Source organism: Lepisosteus platostomus, chromosome 26 (genome assembly GCF_059453375.1).
Source record: "Lepisosteus platostomus isolate fLepPlt1 chromosome 26, fLepPlt1.hap1, whole genome shotgun sequence".
Lineage (NCBI taxonomy): Eukaryota > Metazoa > Chordata > Actinopteri > Semionotiformes > Lepisosteidae > Lepisosteus > Lepisosteus platostomus.
In genome coordinates this window covers 8,218,999-8,241,078 of record NC_142636.1, presented here as the reverse complement: position 1 = coordinate 8,241,078, position 22,080 = coordinate 8,218,999, and the positions used below count along the sequence as shown (strand labels likewise).

The 22,080-nt window shown below is 46.0% G+C and overlaps 1 long non-coding RNA gene across 2 annotated transcripts in view; it reads left to right on the top strand.

Moving 5' to 3' along the window:
* Positions 1–22,080, top strand: part of LOC148639939 (uncharacterized) — a 24,743-nt gene extending 2,663 nt beyond the window's left edge. The window contains exons 2-8 of one of the 2 annotated variants that reach the window (XR_015930504.1): positions 1,061–4,278; positions 4,853–4,911; positions 5,471–5,610; positions 5,781–5,905; positions 7,307–7,456; positions 18,251–18,323; positions 21,059–22,080. This is a non-coding gene — a long non-coding RNA (uncharacterized LOC148639939). The remainder of the gene's footprint in view (positions 1–1,060; positions 4,279–4,852; positions 4,912–5,470; positions 5,611–5,780; positions 5,906–7,306; positions 7,457–18,250; positions 18,324–21,058) is intronic. The other variant, XR_015930505.1, reaches the window with a different exon arrangement.

The following is a 22,080-nucleotide window of genomic DNA, read 5'->3' as shown; positions in this document are numbered from 1 at the left end:
AATAAGTTTTGATTGTGCATTTCTATTGAGCAGACAGCAAGAAATGTTAGGTAAGGAGAAAGCTACATTCAAAGGGGATTTAGGAAACCAGTACATTGATTCATTCTAATCTGGGCTCTGTGAAATTCACGCATTTCACTTCAAGGCTGAACAATATAATTTAAGGACTGTTAGCCCTTCATCTGCTCACCTATGGACAGCATGTTGCACTACTGTACGTTTTGGACACTCAATCTGTATATACCTATGTGCATTTTGCACATATTTTATTGTTTTACAGTGACTATGAGCATATTTTGCACTCAACTAACTCTACATATTTATTTTTTGTATTGCTGTACTTATTTTAATTTTTAGTCTATTCCGCTGTCTGTTTTTGCATGTCTTGGGCTGGGCTGCTGTAACACCTCAAATTTCCCTTCGGGATCAATTAAGTCTGATCTATCTATAATTGTTGAAGGTGGCCATTTATAAAGGTGGAAAAAGAACTTTAATCTATTATAAATGTAAAAATAAGAAAAACAAAACTCTTACAGAAGCCCTGGGTAAAGACCCACTCCTCTTAGACAGAGGAAAATCAACTCTCACTTGATTCTCGCATCTCAGATCCTGTTTCTGCCATAACACCAAGTCTGCAGGGAATTATTCTGCCTTCAGAACAGAACTAACTGATACAGAGTGGAGGCTGTTCTTCCCTGTGTCACAGTGCCATAAGAGATATTAGAGAAACCACAATTTCCTGCACAATGCCAAACATTCCTGCATTTTGATGAATTCAGTATGGGATTCCTTGGGAGGAAAAGCACGACATGAATGCGTGAATAATAATTTTTATTAAAACATACAAATAACACCAGGGTTTAGGGGCTTCATCAGTAAATTACAAATATTTAAACTATGCTTGAAATACAGGAATAACTGTCCATATGATATATTTGTACTTGAATTGGAAAAATCAAAAGTAAAACAACTAAATATAGTGTTTTATGGGTATATAGCAATACTATGTTTTATTAATCTTAATTTGCATTATTATTTTACATGTTCAAACTGTCAACAGACAACAGCACAGCAGCAACCACAGAAAATGGTTCAGCTACGACTACCACCAGCCCACACACAGAAAACAGCACAGCTAAGACTACAGAAGGCCCGCATACGGAAAACAGCACAACTACGACTACAGACGGCACGCACACGGAAAACAGCACAGCTACGACTACCACCAGCCCACACACAGAAAACAGCACAACTACGACTACAGAAGGCCCGCACACGGAAAACAGCACAGCTACGACTACCACCAGCCCGCACACGGAAAACAGCACAGCTACGACTACAGACAACCCACACACAGAAAACAGCACAGCTACGACTACAGACAACCCGCACACAGAAAACAGCACAACTACAACTACAGACGGCCCACACACAGAAAACAGCACAGCTACGACTACCACCAGCCCACACACAGAAAACAGCACTGCTTTGACTACAGACAACCCGCACACAGAAAACAGCACAGCTACGACTACAGACAACCCACACACAGAAAACAGCACAGCTACGACTACAGGCAGCCCACACACAGAAAACAGCACAGCTTTGACTACAGACAACCCGCACACAGAAAACAGCACAGCTACGACTACAGGCAGCCCACACACAGAAAACAGCACAGCTATGACTACAGGCAGCCCGCACACAGAAAACAGCACAGCTACAACTACAGACAACCCACACACAGAAAACAGCACAGCTACGACTACCACCAGCCCACACACAGAAAACAGCACAGCTACGACTACAGGTAGCCCACACACAGAAAACAGCACAACTACGACTACAGGTAGCCCACACACAGAAAACAGCACAGCTACGACTACAGGCAGCCCGCACACAGAAAACAGCACAACTACAACTACAGACAACCCACACACAGAAAACAGCACAGCTACGACTACCACCAGCCCACACACAGAAAACAGCACAGCTACGACTACAGGTAGCCCACACACAGAAAACAGCACAACTACGACTACAGGTAGCCCACACACAGAAAACAGCACAGCTACGACTACAGGCAGCCCACACACAGAAAACAGCACAACTACAACTACAGGGAGCCCACACACAGAAAACAGCACAGCTACGACTACAGGCAGCCCACACACAGAAAACAGCACAGCTACGACTACAGACAGCCCACACACAGAAAACAGCACAGCTACGACTACCACCAGCCCACACACAGAAAACAGCACAACTACGACTACAGGTAGCCCACACACAGAAAACAGCACAGCTACGACTACAGGCAGCCCGCACACAGAAAACAGCACAGCTACGACTACAGACAACCCACACACAGAAAACAGCACAGCTACGACTACAGGCAGCCCACACACAGAAAACAGCACAGCTACGACTACCACCAGCCCACACACAGAAAACAGCACAACTACGACTACAGGTAGCCCACACACAGAAAACAGCACAGCTACGACTACAGGCAGCCCACACACAGAAAACAGCACAGCTACGACTACAGGCAGCCCGCACACAGAAAACAGCACAGCTACAACTACAGACAACCCACACACAGAAAACAGCACAACTACGACTACTGGCAGCCCGCACACAGAAAACAGCACAACTACGACTACAGACAACCCACACACAGAAAACAGCACAGCTACAACTACAGGCAGCCCACACACAGAAAACAGCACAGCTACGACTACAGACAACCCACACACAGAAAACAGCACAGCTACGACTACAGGCAGCCCGCACACAGAAAACAGCACAGCTACGACTACAGACAACCCACACACAGAAAACAGCACAACTACGACTACAGGCAGCCCGCACACAGAAAACAGCACAACTAGGACTACAGACAACCCACACACAGAAAACAGCACAGCTACGACTACAGGCAGCCCACACACAGAAAACAGCACAGCTACAACTACAGGCAGCCCGCACACAGAAAACAGCACAGCTACGACTACAGACAACCTGCACACAGAAAACAGCACACCTACGACTACAGGCAGCCCACACACAGAAAACAGCACAGCTACAACTACAGACAACCCACACACAGAAAACAGCACAGCTACAACTACAGGCAGCCCACACACAGAAAACAGCACAGCTACAACTACAGACAACCCACACACAGAAAACAGCACAGCTACGACTACAGGCAGCCCGCACACAGAAAACAGCACAACTACAACTACAGGCAGCCCACACACAGAAAACAGCACAGCTACGACTACCACCAGCCCACACACGGAAAACAGCACAACTACGACTACAGGTAGCCCACACACGGAAAACAGCACAACTACGACTACCACCAGCCCACACACAGAAAACAGCACAGCTACGACTACAGCCAGCCCACACACAGAAAACAGCACAACTACAACTACAGGCAGCCCGCACACAGAAAACAGCACAGCTACGACTACCACCAGCCCACACACAGAAAACAGCACAACTAAGACTACCACCAGCCCACACACGGAAAACAGCACAACTACGACTACCACCAGCCCACACACAGAAAACAGCACAACTACGACTACAGGCAGCCCACACACAGAAAATAGCACAACTACGACTACCACCAGCCCACACACAGAAAACAGCACAACTACGACTACCACCAGCCCACACACAGAAAACAGCACAGCTACAACTACAGCCAGCCCTCACACAGAAAACAGCACAACTACGACTACCACCATCCCACACACAGAAAACAGCACAACTACAACTACCGCCGGCCCACACACAGAAAACAGCACAACTACGACAACCACCAGCCCACACACAGAAAACAGCACAACTACGACTACAGCCAGCCCTCACACAGAAAACAGCACAACTACGACTACCACCAGCCCACACACAGAAAACAGCACAACTAAGACTACCACCAGCCCACACACAGAAAACAGCACAACTACGACTACCACCATCCCACACACGGAAAAAGTCACGACTACCACCAGCCCACACACAAATGAGAACACTGCTACTACTATCGCCAAAACCGATTCCACCCACACTACAGGGTTCAAGAGCACCACCACAATACCTACAGTCAAGTCAACCTCACCTACAGCTACCACTACAATCCAGCCTCCGCAAGCTTCCTTTAATCTCACTTTTAAAGTCATCAACCAGAACTTCACCCATAACCTCACTGTCCCTGGATCACCACAGTATGAGAGCTTGAGGACCACGGTTGTGAAGGGGGTAAGATTTCCATTTTTTTTCAAGGTTATTTTAAGTCAGACACTGTGAAGACCAAAGTCTTCCCTTTGAAAGCTTGTTTTCTACAACATATAATTAGCATTTATGTGCCACTGGCCACATACATTCTGTTCCTTAATGCTGGGTGTGTTGTGTTGTGAGCCTTTTAAAGATACAGAAAGGGCAAAGCTATACAGCAATTGAAGAGACCTCTGCAATAAACTGTACAGTTTCCTTATGTAAAACCTGTGTCCTCAGAACAGTAAGACTTAATCTGAACAACTGATTGTATCTTATGAATCTATGTCACACACTGGTGACACTATTTGTTTTTTTTTTGTAAAATGTGAAGAATACTTGAGCTGCTAACTTGTTTTTCTCATCTTAAGGATGTCTTAGCTGTTAATGTGTTCAAGGTTGTGTTAGATGTATTATGTACTGTGTTGTGTATTTTAATAAGATTTCCCATCAGGGACAATAAATGCAACCTTGACTTCGACAAGCAGCAGATGTATGTATGTGAGGATGATGTGAACTCCAGATGACAAGTGTACATCCTTGTGGTTTGTTTTTACAGCTCAATGACATCTACAACTCTCAAGACGGATACGCCGGCGTCGGATCAGTGACCTTCAGGTAGTACCCTAGTTCTCTGAATGGGATGTGCAGCAGATTTCTAGCACAAAGGCATGTAATTGAACACCAGGCTGTGTCCTTGTCTTTAAAAAGATGGAAGCTCTTTTAGCAAATTAGACCAGAGTTCACACACTGAAGTTTGAATTCTGCAACCCACTACAAGTCAGTATGTACCAGGTGGTACATACTAGTGGAAGGGGAAGGGTGGAAATATAGGACTAAGGTGAAGATGCTGTTGAGCAGGTCTTCATTCTCTTCGGCCTGTGTCATCCAAGACACTTGACTATAGTTGTGGGGAAGGAAGGTTCTTCATTGTTTTGCTGTCAACCGGCAGTGGGTTATTGCAACACCATGCATGAAAATTATTATTGATTAATTAATTATTCATTTCCATCTTTCTTGTGGGATAACTAGTCATACTGCACCATTTTGTGTGAGAGTCAGTGGTTAGGTGTAGCACAGAGTGGACTATTTGGACATGAAGAAAACTGACTAGATGGAATTATTTTTGGTCTGTTGAAAGGCTCTGTGTCACTTGTACTGTTGTTCTATGTTGCAGCAAAGGATCAGTGAATGTAGCAGCAACAGTAAATTTTCATAGCAAAGACGTTTCTTCAGAAGAAGTTAGACATCTGTTTGTTAGCAAGACTGGCGGAAAAAACCTGACAGATCTAGAGCTGAAAGCAGACTCTATTAATGGTAAGTTATTTTTCTGGATTTATGAATGTGGTCCCCATATATATTAATCAAAACTCTTAATCTTTTTATATAACTACATTTACATACATACATGTAATGTGCTGCTAACGGCTGCCCATTCATCAGAGGTTTTAAGAGTGACCGATAACAGCGCTTCTGAATTTTTGTAGTGGAACAACTCAGCATTCCCCCCACTGCCAGCCCCTCGACCGACACCGTACCAGGATGGGGCATCGCCCTGCTGGTCTTGGTCTGCCTCCTCCTGCTCATCTTCCTCATCCTGCTCATCATTGTGGTAAGTCCGATTAAATCAAGTCTAATCTAGGGCTAAGGTCTACTGGGAAAGGATGACCGGTGCATCTGGACAAAACTCCTGTTCTGCCTTCGGAAATATAGATCTCATCGGGTGGATGTAAAAGCACTGATTAGGATTCGCTATCTTTGGACTGACCCACCCCACGGTTTTGTCGGTGTGGGAGGCCTCTGAGCCACAGATATGGTAATAAGCCAGGCTGGCTGAGGGAATGGTGTACAGGAACCTTGTCCATCACAGCCAGGTGGGCAGACACTGGGGACAGGGGTGGTGGTGAGGATCAGGGAGGCTTGAGAAATCCCAAACTCTGGCAAACTGGTGTTTGTTCATTTGCATTTATGGTACACTGGAGCTGGTCCTTTCTCTGAAGCTTAAGATCAGATCGCAGACACTTTCTGCAGCACAGGGGCGTCCATTCCTGGTCCTGGAGGACTGGTGTCATTCCAGCTCTGCTCTTCAAGACCTAAATCAGTTCTTCATTGACTTCATAGGATCAATAAAACAGCTTCTTCTAGCTCCAGAGGTGCTGCTCTTTGGAAGAGAGTTAGAAATCCTGCAGAAACACTGGCCCTCCCGGACCACCTGCAGCAGGACCACCTGCAGTAGCACTAATTGGAAAGAGAGCACATCCTCGCCCCCTAGTGGGAACGTGAGTCCATTGCAGAGATTACCCCCAGCAATGCTGATAGACATCTATAGAGCTGGTGTAGCGGAGCTAGTTCGGGCACGGTGACGTCATCGCCCTCCCTGCGCGTAGCAGGGACCTCAGCCTCCTGGGCTGGGGGAGGTCTCCTTTAGCTCACTCGGCTGGTTCCCCGTTGCGTTACGCCGGAGACCCGGGTTCGCGCCCCAGGTGCTGCAGGACGAATCAGTGGGGTGGAGCAGCAAGGGCACGAGCCCATGCTGAACCGCAACGGTCCCACTGGGAGGACTGGAGCATCTGTGGTAATGTACCCTTTCTGAAGGGCTCTGTTGCAGAGTCTGACACCACCTACACAGGTTCATGTGTCATCACTACTCAGTGCTGCCTGTTTTCATGCTACAGGAGACCTGTAATCTTTTGATCTGTAGGGATCAGGGGTGTGCAGTCCGGGTCCTGGAGATCTACCGGTTTTCTAGCTCTGTTTGAGACAGCAGCATCTGTAGACCTGGGGGAAGCTGCTAAATTAGTCCAATTAAGCCAGTAACCAACTGGTTTAGATCATTAAAAGCTGAGCTGGAATGAAAACCCGCCGCTCCAGGATCCGGTCTGGACAACCCCGGTCCGGGCTGCTCTCCTCAAAGCTCAGGACAGAGAGTCCGAGTCTGGATTCTCACTCCGTCCTGTGGAAATGCCTGGCTGGCCTTGCTCCCCGTGGCTGACGGGCTCTGGTCTCTCCCCAGCTGGTGTGTCTGTGCCGGAGAAGGAGCACAGGATTCCTGAACTTGGACAGAGGGGGGAGCTCCATTCTCTATGCCAACGACATCCCCATGTACTCCACCCACAGCCACTATGAGGTGCCCAACGGCATGGGCCAAAACCCCTACAGCAACGTAAGAACCCCTCACTCTATTTCCTCTCTCTGCCAAGGGAATCTCGCTGGGTGGGATGGGGGTCTGGGCTCCGATCTGGGCCAGCAGGAAGCACATGAGATCCTGCACAGACAGGTGCAAAGTATTACATGCAGGTAGCCAGAACAAACAACTGAAATATCCAGATAGGAGGGACTGGACTAAAAGAAGCCACATATGAGTGAGATTTAGGAGTCTGGGTTGACTCGTCACTTTCCTGATTTGCGGAGGGCGGGAGAGAATTGAAACAACAAGCTAAGAGCATGCTGGGATATATAGGGGAAGCAAGGCGGAAATTTTACGATGCCCTAATTAGGCTTTGAAAGGTGACTTGCCCTCAGTTTGGGTTGCCATTCGTCAGGAGGAATTGTTGCTGCTCTAGATTCAGTGCAAACGGGGAATGATCCCATTTTTCTAGAGTTGAAAATCATGGTCAAGAGCAACGCAAAGACCCAGGGACACAAGCAGAGATCACTAATCAGAAACACAAGACAGGTGTCAAGTGAAAGGAGGGCACTGAACACATCTAGCCCTCCAGTAGTAGTTAGTAGCTCATTAAGCTGGCTACCTCACCTGGCCCCAGAAATGGCTCTGAAAACATGGTTGGGCAGCTTGTTTCATATCCTCACAACTCTCTATGTAAAGCAGGGCCCCCTGTTCTTGGTTTTAAATGCACTTCCACGTAGTTTCCACTGGTGCCCTGTGTTTTGCTTCACAATGGATGCTGTAGACCTCTGGGTGGACTTTGTCAGTGACTAGGAATCCCAGGAAAACCTGGATTTTGAAATCCTGAATAAGTGGCACGAAACAGGACACACGTGTTCAGGTAGAAGACTGCCGAGTGTAATCTGGAACAAACTTTGTGCAGTGCATCTCTGCTCTTAAAAAAAAAAAACAGGAAAGAGCAAGCAAGACCGAAGTAGCCTCTTACTCTCTGGGTACCAGATACCCTCAGGCGGGGTGCAGTAAGTTTCTTTTGCACCAGCTTGGGCTGACAAACCCGGGAGGCGTTGAGCTCAACACTTCAGTCCTGATGACCAATGTCCAGGCAAGAAACACCTGTATCGTGGAATTCCAGGACCAAACAAAAGGAAATTCTTGGAGTGTACATCAAAAGTTCCCTCCGCCCTGGAATGTATTTTGAAGATTTTATGAAATCCCTTTTCCCCTCTGACCTTAATATAATTCCGCACTCTGCCCCCCCCGAGTGAATTTTTTAGCCCTCCGGGCCTTTTTTCAAATCACTCGAGATAAGAAAAACCTGGTGGCGATACACGCGAGATATCCGCGTTTTCAAATATTTGAAGACAAACAACATTCTTTGAGAGTGCATAAATGCAACAGAGTGTGCGCACACAGGGAAACTACATATCTCATATTAAAAACAAATACAGTGAAGAACTTCTCACTATTATCAGTTATCAACCTTAATATATCAAATCCAGTTGAATCTGTAATTCGTGGCATTATTGCTGCTAATTTTAAAAGGGGGAAAGCAGGCCTGAAAAAGTTAATATCCTCTCCAGGTCCTGCCAGACCTGCTGCTGCACCGGAGTGCTGATTCGACCTCATTTGGGAGCTAGTAGCTCTTTGATCTGAGGGTTTCATCCAGCTGTTTCTTGCAAGACAAGAATGTTTTCAACAGGCATGCCTGTGTAGCAAGTTCCAGACTCCCACAACTCTTTGCGTAAAACAAGTGTGCTCTCGCTTGGCTTCCATTTGTGTCCTCTGGTTTGTTTCACTGTTGTTCCCGGAATACAAAGTTACTGCGGGAGATTTTGAGGATTCTGAATACTTGACTCAGATCCCCTTTGGTTTTTGGGAACCCTGACCTGGGCAGTATCCCTAGATCCCTAAACATGTCCTGCGCTACATCGTTCACCAGTGGTCAGGAATTCATAAGAAGGGAAGTTACAAAAAAGAGGAAGCCCATCTAGCCCCAGTAGCATATAAAGAAAACCCCTACATCAGTGCTGCACTCTTTATCACCCAAACAAACCGGTTTCCACTAATCTGAATCTCTTTGTATGCAGTGCGTAACTTTTCCCTGCAGTATTTTTGCATACATATATCCATGCATTTAAGAAAGAGTGCTTTTCATCTCTATAATGAGCTGTGCTCTGCCCTTCCTGAGACGCTGGGTTTCAGAGCCTCACACCTCCACATGGGAACATTCTGAAAAGGCCAGGCCTCCAACTGCAGGAGACATCAGCTATGTGACCCCATCGTCTGCAACAGGCTCAGTGTCCTACGAGCCCCGATACATCTGTACTCAGGTTTGTGCTGAACCAGTTTCAATGCAGTAGCTGCTCAATTCACATTCAGTCTACAAATGGTTCGAGGCCAAGTCTTGCAGGGAAAAGTAATACAATCATCCCAGGTGTTATCAGCCTGAAACCAGTGGATTATTTGACTAAGTTGGTGGAGCTGCACCTTATTCGCATTTAATCAGGCTCCACCCAGAGCGAAGGGCTTGTTCATCATTCTGTGGGGCCATGGCAACACTCTCGAAAGGAGTACTGAGGCGTTGCTCTATGGGAATCAATCACCAGTGTCACAGATGTCACAGACCTGAGGCACATGTCAGACTTTGTAGTCTGTGTGCCTTTGTTCGGAGAATTTGATCAATGTGGGGCTGGCCCATCAACAGGGCTACAGGGGGGATCCGCCCCTGGAAATTTCAGTCACGAACGGCGAACTGAGAAGCCCGAACAGAGGGCTTCAGTCGCCAGCCGAGAAAAAAAAGGGGGCGAAAAAAGCACATCAGCACAGCTTTCCTTTTGAAACTTTTAAAAACCTCTTGCTGATGACAAAGCAAACGTCTGAGCCAGCGAGCAGAGCAGACAGGCACAGGGATAGATCCGGGACCACTAAGATCGACAATAATATTAATGACAGCAACAACAACTCCAAGGAAGGGTAGCTGTTTTTTTCTGCCCGTGACGGCTTTATAATCATTTATGACATGCGCTCCGTTTGGCACGTGACTGAGAAGTTCAAAGTCTGATCGGAGGGAGGGCTGCACCACAGTTCCAGGTCGAGGTGAACACTCAGAGGTGGAAAGACTGACTCCACACAGCTGGACTGCAAGAGGGACAGATACACACACAGACACATCGGCTGGCTGGACTCTGGTGATATGCAAGTTTCAAAGACCGAGAAGTGGGCCCAACATCTGGGTACTTCTTAAACCTTTCCCATTTCCGTGCTTAGAACAGATGCATTCGTGATATGAATTCCACTTTTCTGTAGTGAATTCCATCCAGGATAAAACTGGTACTGTGATCAGTCCTTACCAGAGATGTTCCTAGCCCATTATGCACCTCATCAAAGCAGAGTCTAGCACCCTCTATATTAAAACCATCCCACAAGTGTTAAATGGATTTTTTCGTAAAAAGGCGAGCCAGATAGTAGCACTGATAACAGAATCTCCCCCACAGTTTACACAGCAGGCCAGAGTGGTCTGAGTCAGGTGCTATGATCAGTACTTTAGCACCTAATCTCATGGGATTTGGACCTACAACCATCCATCAGTTTTTTGTAAGATTTATACATTTATATTGCAACGTTTACAGTTCTCCAGAGGCTTAATTGCCGGTAACACTAGGCCCCAGGTCAGTAAACTAAAGCAAACTTCGCTTTGCTGCAGTGTGACAGACAAATACACGGACACTTTATTGTGCACAACTGTGGGAATATTTATTTAGCTTCTCCTGTAAAACATACAACAAACATCAGACCCACACAAAGCAAAGCATAAAAGTCACATAAAATCACACACAGGTGCATAAAATCATTACAACCGTGCATGACAGATAATAAATCAACAAATAAATTAGAACTGAGGGGAAGACATTAAAAATCCTCATTAAGCTGTTTTGCACAGGGAACAAAGCAGTTCCTATTAATTTCTTATTAATGTTTTTGCTTGACTTTGGTACCCTAAGCTGTCTTCCCGATGGGGACGTTCCACACTGAGGTCAGAGCAGGAGGTGGGATCGGCTGTGATGCTCCTCTCCATTCTGAGAGCTGAACAGGGATAGAAATCACCAGGCCAGGGGTGCTGTTTCCCAGTTATATCTCCTGCCATTCTCACAATCCTACACTGTTTGATTTCAGCTTTGAACCATGATGACCACTCCACACTATCATATTACAACTGACTGTGACGTACAATGGGTTTTAAGACCTAGAGAACACCAAACTGCTACAAGTAGGCATCATATAAACCCTATTGGCAGTATTCCCAATCTCTGTGGGGACCATGTTAAAATAGGGGTGTACATTATGTACAATGTGGCCACCCTAAAACTCCTCCTTAATTCAACTGACAAAGGACTGTCTGACTACTCTGCTTGACCTGTGTCGTGGGGCTGCTGGTGCAGCAGCAGCACTGGACTTCATTAGTGGATTAATTGACTCCCCTCTGATATGCAAAGTGCTTTGAAACCCTTAGGGATGGTGAACACTTTATAAACGCAAGAAACGATGAATGCTTATTATAATGAAGCAGCAAGCCGTTTTTTTATAGAAGTGCATACTGAGATGTGGAAACTGACCTATAACAGTGAAAAGGGGAAGTCAAGTGAGTAGCAAAACACCGCAGAGTGGGGAAAACACGCTGTACACTTCTCTAGGACAAGGGCTTGTGTGAGCTGTAATGTTCCAGGATGTGAACAGCAGGTTCATGATCTCACAGGACTCCGGTGTGTGACTTCAGTATTCTAGAGGCTCTGCACTTAAGGGACTTAAAAAAACTGAGAGGAAAGGAAAGGGGTTTGGAAAGAAAGGGTTTCCTGGTTCAAATCCCCCCGCTGAGCCACTGAGAAAGTTTCAGGAAGAGTAGAGTAGTTTGGAAAACCCGAATCCCATAGGAAGAGGCTCAGCAGTGGAAGCCGTTAACTCCCCCTGTCTGTCTCAGCTGCCTTGGAGAGCGAGTTTGCCCGTTACAATGGCAAGCAGTACTTTCTATTGGAGAAAAGAAAAGAAAGCAAAACTAAAAGAAAATGACAGTGGGGCTGTGTGTGCTGGGCTCTGCCTGGGAATCCATCTCCTGTTACCAAAGCTCTCCTCTTCACAGACCTGTCTTTGTGCCCTCCCTGCCTCCGCACAGAAATGCGAGGCAGGAGAAACACAACCCCTTCGTGGCAGTTCTGAAAGCCTCTTAAAGCAGAACACACGCGGATTATCAAGAACCCAAGAAAGGTTCCCAACAAGAGGGGAGCCATTTGGCCTGTTAGGCAGTCAGCGGTTAATTGATCTGAGGAGCTCCTCCAGCTCTTTCCTGAAAGAAGCCAGGGTAGCAGCTTCCATAATGTGGAAGCTTGTTCCACACCCCCACCACCCTTTGTGTAAAGAGGTGCCTCCTGTTCATGGTGTTAAATGCACTTCCATGTAGATTGCACTTGTGCTCCCTACTTTGTGTTCCACTGTTCAGAAGTCCATCTTTGGAACAAGAGACAACCTCATTCTCTCAGAGATAAACACTTAAAGCCTAGGCCATTTCTATGTGCCTTTATAGCTCAGACACAACATGGACAGCCTCCTGTGTTACCAGAAGTGTTGTGTAGGAAAAGACCCATTCGGAAGGGCTATCTCTCCTCTGCAAGCACCAGAAGGGCTCAGCTGTCAGTCATTCTTGACCCTAAATACAGACCTGGCACTGCCAGAGTCACAAACAGCCTGCCTGCTCTCTTAGATCCTGAAAAGCCAAGTCTCACCGGTTACTGCATGTCTTCCTGGTGAGCTAACTCCACCCCCCACTTTCTGTTAGAGAAAAAAATCAGAACGGAAGCAACAGGCTTTCAAAAAGCACGAAACGAGACGCTCCACAGCTCCAGCTCGAGCAGCGATCTCTCCGAACCTGTCAGGAGTTCCTCCGCCACAATACCCCGCCTTGTGTTTGCCTTCTCTTATTCTGGGTGCGTCTGCACTCGTGAAACAAGATGACCTGCACTCACTGAGGGAAACGGAGAGGCAGGGCGAGTGGTTCATACAGCGCCTTACAGCAGAAATCACATCTCCGCCTCTAGCTGGACAAACAGGCTCGAACCGATTGTGCTGAGAACATCAGTGTGTGTTACACAGACAGGTCCGAAGTACACAGCTTTCAGCTTTCTGTTGGTTACTATGTTCTGTATCTTATTTTGTATTACAGTCTGGTCCTTCTCTGAATCCCACGAAAGCCTATCCTGTCTCATCAGACAGCTCTGAGCGAAGGGGCTCCCTGCTGGCCCTGGGGTACCACACACCTGCTGGGTTTTGTTCCACTTGAACACTCAAGTTCATTAAACGAACCCCCGACAGATCACATTTTCAGTTCCTCAACCTGCAGATAGTCGGCCTTTTAACTGCTGCATTTCTGAAGTAACTGAAAGTCTGCAACCTTAAGGATAAAAAAACACCTGCCAAGGTTCCAATCAGGCTATTTACTGATTCAGCTACAGGGTGAATAGAGTATAGAGATCAGCTGCACTGAAACCCAGGGGGACCCCAGGACCAGTAGGGCACCCCTACACTAAGGGCTGTTTGACGGGACAGAAAAGCCTCTCGTGTGGCTCAGAAGGACCAGACTGCGATATAAAATGTCAGTCTGCAGACAGGTTTGATTTTACTGGGATGTGGACACTTTACTGCACAAGGTGGCACTGAATGTGGGCCGCTCTTGGGGCGCAGTCTCGGAATCGCCTCTGTAACAACCAGGATCGATCTGTTCGCAGAGCTTATTTGCACCAGCTGTTGGCTGGTCCCCTGCAGCAGACGAGGGAGGCGTTGAAAAAGAGTTGAAGGTTTTGCTCGGCCGGAACAAGCCACAGGACAGACTGTGCTCCGGCTATGACTGAGGCCCAGAAATGGCATTCTCGAGTTGATCAAGGACCCACCCTCTCTTCGAAAAATCCCTTTGACCAAATCGTCTGTTATCAAAGCAATTGAAGCTTATTGAAAAGGCAATGCCAAAGTGGCACTTGTCAGCAAGTGGGAAGTTCAGACATCAGGTGAAGCCCCAAACACTGGAACATTGTTTCTGCACAAACAGCAGCAGAGGTTCCCACGGTCTGGGGTGGCTGTCCGATTTCTGTGCAATGCAATCAGTCCAAGAGGAAAACGGCCCCCTGTGGCATTGTGTATATTATTCACCTTGCATGGGGTGCAGCTCTTTTTTGCTCAGCGAGTCCCTCTCATTGGTTTGGGAATTTGGGTACTATCCCGAGGGGGGTAGGAAAGATATCAGTAAAGACAGAAAATGCACTCCAATTTAAAAAAAAAAGAGCACAGAACGAGTGACGTCCATTCTAAAAAAGCTCAGATTTCATTTCAGAGTGGCATCGCGTTTCTTCAGTGAAAAAAAAAAAATGTTCTCTCCCCACATCAAAACTGAATTGTCGAGAACAGAATCAGCATTCAGGTCATGAAATACCCCTTTCTGTTTCGTGCATCAGGAATTCTTCTGGTTAGCAGATAGACCATTTGCTGTCGGGTAAGATCTCAGATGTGGCAGAGAAAACAGTTTCTCACTCAGGAGACAAAGGCACTAAATTCAAACCAACCTATTTCTTCAGAATGACCAGTGAAACAAACCAAGGGGCATGAGCGGAAAATATGCGAAAAGGCAAAAAGGAACAAGAGGCGCTTGTTTACACAAAGGGTGGTGGGAGCATGGAACAGACTACCCAACCACGTTCTTGAAGCTGATACCCCGGCTTCTTTAAAGAAACAGCTAGAGGAGAATCTTTGATCACTTTTTCTATCACTGTTTTCTATTTAATAACCAAATACTAAATCTACACACTCCCCTTTCCCTGAATACTGTGCATACCGCCAGCAATTTGAAAATTATTCTTTAAATGGGGAACGTTAACTTTAAAAATCTAAAAATAATCTACCTATAAAATCTAAAAATGTATCATATGTGCTACGTGTATCCATTCCTGTTGTTGCTTGCTCAAAGGGTTTTCATAACCCTTTCTATTTACTAGGAAACTACCATATACTGCAGGTGAGCGTCTAGTTTAGTTCGTATGATCATTTCCAGTACCTTACATGTAATACAGACCTACTGGTCTATAATTGCTTGGTTCAGTTTTCACACCTTTTGGGTACAGGGCGCAGACTCCCGATCCTGGGCCTGGAGACGCCCACACACCTGCTGGGTTCTGTTCTGTTTGAGCACCCAGCTAAATAACTGAACCCTTCACAGACCCAACAACAGATGTCATCTGAACGCTGCGTGTTCTCAGCTCATCTCCAGCCTTTTCCGTAAAAAAAATGTCTAAAAGTTCTAGTCAAGCAACTGGCGGGTCCAATCAAGTCTCTCTGCAGTCCAGAGCTCAGATACAAGGGAAACCAGCTGGTGTGGGGGATGCCAGACCATAGTGTGAATTTGATTTTATTTTAAGGCTGTTATACCATGCTTACAAGACATACAGTATGTCATACCTGTATATGTGGCATATATGAACGTGCATTAATATCTAGACGCCCAGACAAGGAATGCCTTAAACTGGACCGTACTGGACTGCACATCTCAAGCATAGTATCCTGCATGCTGCCACTTTTAAAATGCTAACTGTAATGAATTATGGCTTGTTCAATAAAGTGTCAGGGTAAAGTCCACCGAAATGGCACACTATTGTTTGCGTGCTTCACTCAGAGAACCAGGAAAGTTACCATAGCCACTTAGAAACAAGGTTTCTGCATTACTCCCCAGTCACTATCTCCCTGTGACACAACAGGCAGGACTGGGCTGTAAATCACTGAATAAACATGACTAAACTAAACAGGGCTCTTCAGACCACCATGTATTCTGTAGCTATATACAACCAAGGTGATTATTATGCGTGCCTGATAAACCAATGAGAACCTTGCTTCTGTGCGAGAGATCTCTGCGTATATGCAACCTGCATCAGGTCATGATATTTTGATGTGCAAGAAGAAATCACAAGCCATTCACTTCAGCTTTTAGAGTCCGTGGGTAAGGACATAAGAAAGCCAGAAGTAAGAGGCCATTCAGACCCTTCCACCTGTAAGATCCTAGGATCTCATCCAGCTGTTTCTTGAATGAAACCAGCTTGTTCCAAACTCCCACAACCCTTTGGGTAAAGCCTGGCTTCCTGCTCTCAGTTTTAAATGCCATCACACAGTGCGTTTTGCCGCAGTGCGATACAGTGTGCGCACAGTACTTCTTGAACTGTTTTTGGGCTGCGTGACAGTATTGAAAAACGGCCTTATATTTCGGAGTAGTTGAAGTACACTGTGTTATAATGACAGGAAAAGCATTTTAGACGATATATCTGAGATCTGCTACAACTGAGGTTTAAGACTAACCCAGTATCTCAACCGAATCATAAATCAGTTAAGGATTCTGGCAGATACTTCTACACAAGGAGGACCAACCTCATCTGCCTAAGACTTCTGATTCTTAAGGTGTCTACAGCTTTTATCTGTATTGGATCTTATCACCACCAAATGTTAAGGCAAGAAACTCTCCCTGAGCCAGCTGCCTCCAATTGATTTATAGGCCGGGAAGGAACTGTTCAGTCAGTGTTTACCTGAGGCCTACACGTACTATACACTCAGAGCAGGCCTGCTGCCCTACTAGTTACCTAGCAACCACATGGACCGGGCCACAGAAATCACTCTTCTCCCCTCTCTGGCATGCAAAAGGCACAATCAGGTGGCAGACATGTGATCTGAGAAAACGCACAGGTGACAAGCATGGGGAGGGAAGTTTTAAAGGCCCGGGTTAGGGTTCGTTTAATGTGGACAATGAAATACGCAGAGACAGGCCAGAGACAGCAGCTCCAGACACTCACTTCATTGCACTGTACAAGTAACTTTGAAACAGCACCGGTGCCTCCAGGGCGACATTTACATCAGGCTACGTGAGGAAGAATCGCCTCAATAATAATAATGTTTTCTACCCGCCATGATCGAATCAAAAAGACTGGACTGGTCCTAGCTGTCAGGAAGCTGAGTTTTAGTCTTTTACGCTTTTAAGGTGGAAAAGTGGGCTGAGATCAGTGTTCCTCAGGCTTCAAAGAGTAACAACACCATGCACCATTTATAGGGATCCCTTTCAGTGGGTAATTAGATCAATAATAATAATTTAAAAATTCCTTACAATTATTATTAATTGAATATGATTAAATGAATTAAATAATTAATTGAACTGCATCACCAGCAACTGCAACAGGATGAAAAATGGGGGGTCCCAAGGCTCTTCAGAATCAGGAGCATGGAGGCCCGGGTTTGAGCATGGAGCCTGAAGAAAGATACAAGATGTGAAGAAGGGGTTAATTATGTCCTTTCTACGTGAAGATTAGACTTCTAAGGCTGGAGTTTATGTCAGGAAAGGGATAACTGATAAGGATTCCAGATGCAGCTAGGGAACCCCCAGGGAAGGTAATCTAACTGACCATTTGACCATTTGGCCAGAATCCGTAAACTGTCCAAACACCGTGACCCCCCCCCCCCTCCCCTTTAACATAATAAGGAGTGAGGTCAGAAGCGGCAGGAAAACCCTATAGAAACTGAAAGTTTGTACCGGCACTTGGAACAATACTTCGGTTTTGTTGTTGCTTGCGGGAAACAAGACTTCGGCTTTATCGTTCCCTGCATGCAATAAACTCATCGGTTTAACTTCATCTCGGGATCCAGAACCTTATTCTTTCTGTTACAACAAGCCCTAGTGACAGATGACTGCAGCCTTGTGCTGTGAGGACTGGCAGAAATTAATTTCCAGTATGTTGTAGCTCATTCACTATTTCTCTACGGCAGGTGTCAAACCGCAGAGGGACATATAATTTACAAAACTGAGGACGAGCCCATATCAACTCCATGAGTCAGACGTGTACGTACTGTTTACTTTAAGCCCTGTTTAATACTAATAATAATAATAATAATAATAACAACAACAATAATAATAATTGCTTACACTTATATAGCACTTTCCTGGACACTCCGTTCAAAGCGCTTTACCGGTAATGGGGATCCCCTCCACCACCACCAGTGTGCAGCCCCACCTGGATGATGCTCCAGTCTGCTCCCCACGCACCAGCTCTCAGTGGGGAGGAGAGCAGAGTGATGAAGCCAGTTCAGAGATGGGGATTATTAGGAGGCCATGATTGGTAAAGGCCAAGGGGAAATTCGGCCAGGACACTGGGGTAACACCTCTACTCTTTTCAAGAAATATCCTGGGATTTTTAATGCCCACAGAGAGTCAGGACCTCAGTTTTACATCTCATCCATAGGACGGCTCCTTTTTACAGTATAGTGTCCCCGTCACTATACTGGGGCATTAGGACCCACATGGACACCCACATTAATGGTTTAGGAAATGGGTAATAAATCTCAAGTATAAGCACAAGTATAGTCACCTTTCGGGTGTTGGTCAGAAATGATTCCTGAGCACTTAAGAACCATGTCAAATGAAAGGTCATTCGGTTCTTGTAGCGGTTTGTTAATAAGTGACTAACTGATCTGAAGATCTTACCCACTTCTTGAAAGAAGCCAGGAAAGGAGCTTCAGTAACAGGGCATTTTAAAGGGGGCTGTGTAACTTAACAATAAATAATTGAAACCATATAATACATTAGTTTGCTGGCGCTTTTATCTAAAGCAGCTTACAGTTGCTCACATTTACAGTATACAGCAGTAATAAGGATAAAGTACCACAGTCTCACATGGGATTTGAACCCACAACCTTCCAGCTACAAATCCACACCAGTGATGCCAATACATCACTGTATTCTCCATTTTGTCCGTTTGAAAGGAACACGTAACAATTACTACCATAAGCTACTAATTGCCTGCAAATTCGTTTTCAAGAGGTAACAAAAATACTTTGCACAGATCGCTAAGGTTACACACATACCTATTTCAACTGAACTAAATCTTAGGACATGTACTGTGGACTGTTATATACTTTGCAGATGCTGTTACCCGAGCAACATACAGGTGTATCCATTTATAGAGCAGTGAAGCACTGTGATGCTAAAAGGTACAACTGCAGCTCCCCATTCAGGGGTTGAATCTACAGCCTTCCTGTTACAAATCAATAATCCAAACCACCATTCCACATGGCTGCTCAGCGTAGCTCTTAGGATCTGCTGTGACATCAAGCCGAAGGTCTGGTGGCAGTGGGGGGACACTTATCCCATGTCACAGCTCCGAAGCAAGACATTATCCACACCTGGTTAGCCTCCGTCAAAAGGAAAGGTTTCACCTAGAACAGATTGTCTTTTTCTCAGAGGAGCCACAGATTGCTCAACGCCACTCTGTGCTGAGGAAGAGATGTCTTTTGTATCCCAGCGATCCCACTCTCAGTTCTGTAAAACCACGTACAGTCCTACACGAAAAACAGGTTCAGCCCCTTGCTCTGCCAAGTCTGAGCTCTATTCCTCCCCATCCAAGGTGCTGCTTAACATGAAACCAAATAAAAAAGAAAAAAAATCCTTTTGCTAGGCAATAGTTACAAGGCCACCTGTTCAGGATTGGAAAATAATGAAAGAGTTTGATTTATTAAGGGAACAATCGTTCAATTTTCAGTGGTTCAGTTAGTGCCTAATGAATGTGATAGAAGAAATGGTAGAAGTACTGGGCATGACACCCCCCTCATTATTGAGAGGAATGAGCTAGGGAGCTGCTGCATGGGTGTAGATGGGGGGCAGGAGGGGTGTGAGAGAGGTAAGGGAAGGGAAGTCCCAGGCGTGACACTTAATATAAATTGGCAAGCGGACAGGTGGGAGATTAGGATTTAACCTTCTGCCCGAACCTGTCTTGTAAACTCCATGAGCGCTGGGCCAGGACTGCAAACTCATCAAACAGCTAGCTGGGCAGAGCTGGGCTGGGTGGCGCCAGTCCGCTGGCACTGACGTCAACAAGGAACGCTTGGTCAGGCGCTTTATATAGCACTTTTAAAAGCTCCTTCTCAAAGTGCTTTGCATTTACAGTAGGGAAAAAAGCACGCAATGACAGGAGCTAGCAGAATTCCACAGTTACAATGAGGGCTTGGAATACAGTAGGAAACCAAAGCAATTATATAAAAGCTCTTCTAAAGAAGAAGGTTTTGAGTCTAGATTTGAAGAATCTCAGGAAAGGTGACTCTTTGATATCCTTAGGGTTAGAATTCCAGAGCTCTGGGGTACAGCAGGAGAAGGCCCTGTCACCCACAGAATGTAGACGGGCTTAGGAGACAGACAGGAGACCAGAGTTAGATGATCAAAGGTTGCGAGGTGGGGAGTAGGACAATAGTAGCTCCGACGGCACTAAGGTGCTGAGCCATGCAGAGACTTGTAGGTGAGCATGAGGATTTTGAAGTCGACATGAAACCTGACTGGAAGCCAGTGCAAGGACTCCAGGACAGGAGTAATGTGATCACATGCACTAGACCTGGTCAGGATTCTAGCTGCCTAATTCTGGGGTTAGAAAGAAAGAATGCAGGCCCCTGATTTTGAATCCATGTGTTCGTTCCACCGTTCTCACTCCCTGGTCCAGGCCTCTGCGGCCTGTACCTGTGCTTGTGTGCATGAAGAGGTGCCGACTGCCCCGATGACACCACACTGTCGCCTCTGTTTTGGCTATGCAGAACCCATGGGACAAGCCTGCAGGATACGCCAACACAGCCAGCCGCCTGTGAAGAGGAAGGAGACCCCCAGACGCTGCCTCCTCACCCCCACAGAGACATTTCCTCTGGGCCCTGAGATCCGGGATCAACCCCTGACTTTCCGAAAAGCCACGATACTTGTGTGTCCTCAAGATGGCCCAGTAATGCGAACGTTTTAAGTCTACTTCAGTTTAGGGACTGCAAAAGTCCTGCTAGAAGCTGCTCTGCTTCCTATTAGCATGCTGGCCGATAAGATTCCTTATGTGTGCACACTGTACAACAGCATCCATTTAATTAGGGCATCACTGATGCTTTCTAAGGCACTGCATTCAGTTACAACCACCAATCTGAAGAGTTTATAAAGCTCAATGTATCTTTTTTGATATGGGTCAGACACAAAATGCTACAACTACTTATTAGATGTATTTATTTCTGTTCTTCAAGCATAAACTGCTACTACCATATATAAATATATGTATATACGCTGTGCATATGTACATACACACAAGCAATGAAAGATGGAAACTCCATAAGCCGTCTAGTTTTACGATGTGCAGCACATTTTCTTCTCGACAGGCTTTCAGGTCTATAAAAGTGAAATACAGGAGGAGAGGGAGCTTGACTGCAGACTAATGCTCTGAAGGCCGGCGAAGAATTCCCAGATTTTGAATGCGATGGCTATCCTGTGATGAGCTCTGTGTCGTACGGACATCTGCGGGATTTTTCTCTCGGCTGTATACACTGATTGTATTTATTATGTCTTCTTATGTACGGACCGCAGTGAATGATGGTGAATGACCACGTTTTTTTTAAAAAAATGCATTCCTAGACACCACTGCCAGCAGGTGTAAAGAGTACAGGGTGAGAGGTCAAGACAGTGCTAGAATTCCTGTGGCCTTATCACACCCATATCCCCCTCCCTTAGATGCCTGATCCAAATACCTTCACAAAACAATACAGGAACTGGACCAAGATAAATGAGGATCTCCAGGTCCCTGTTCCAG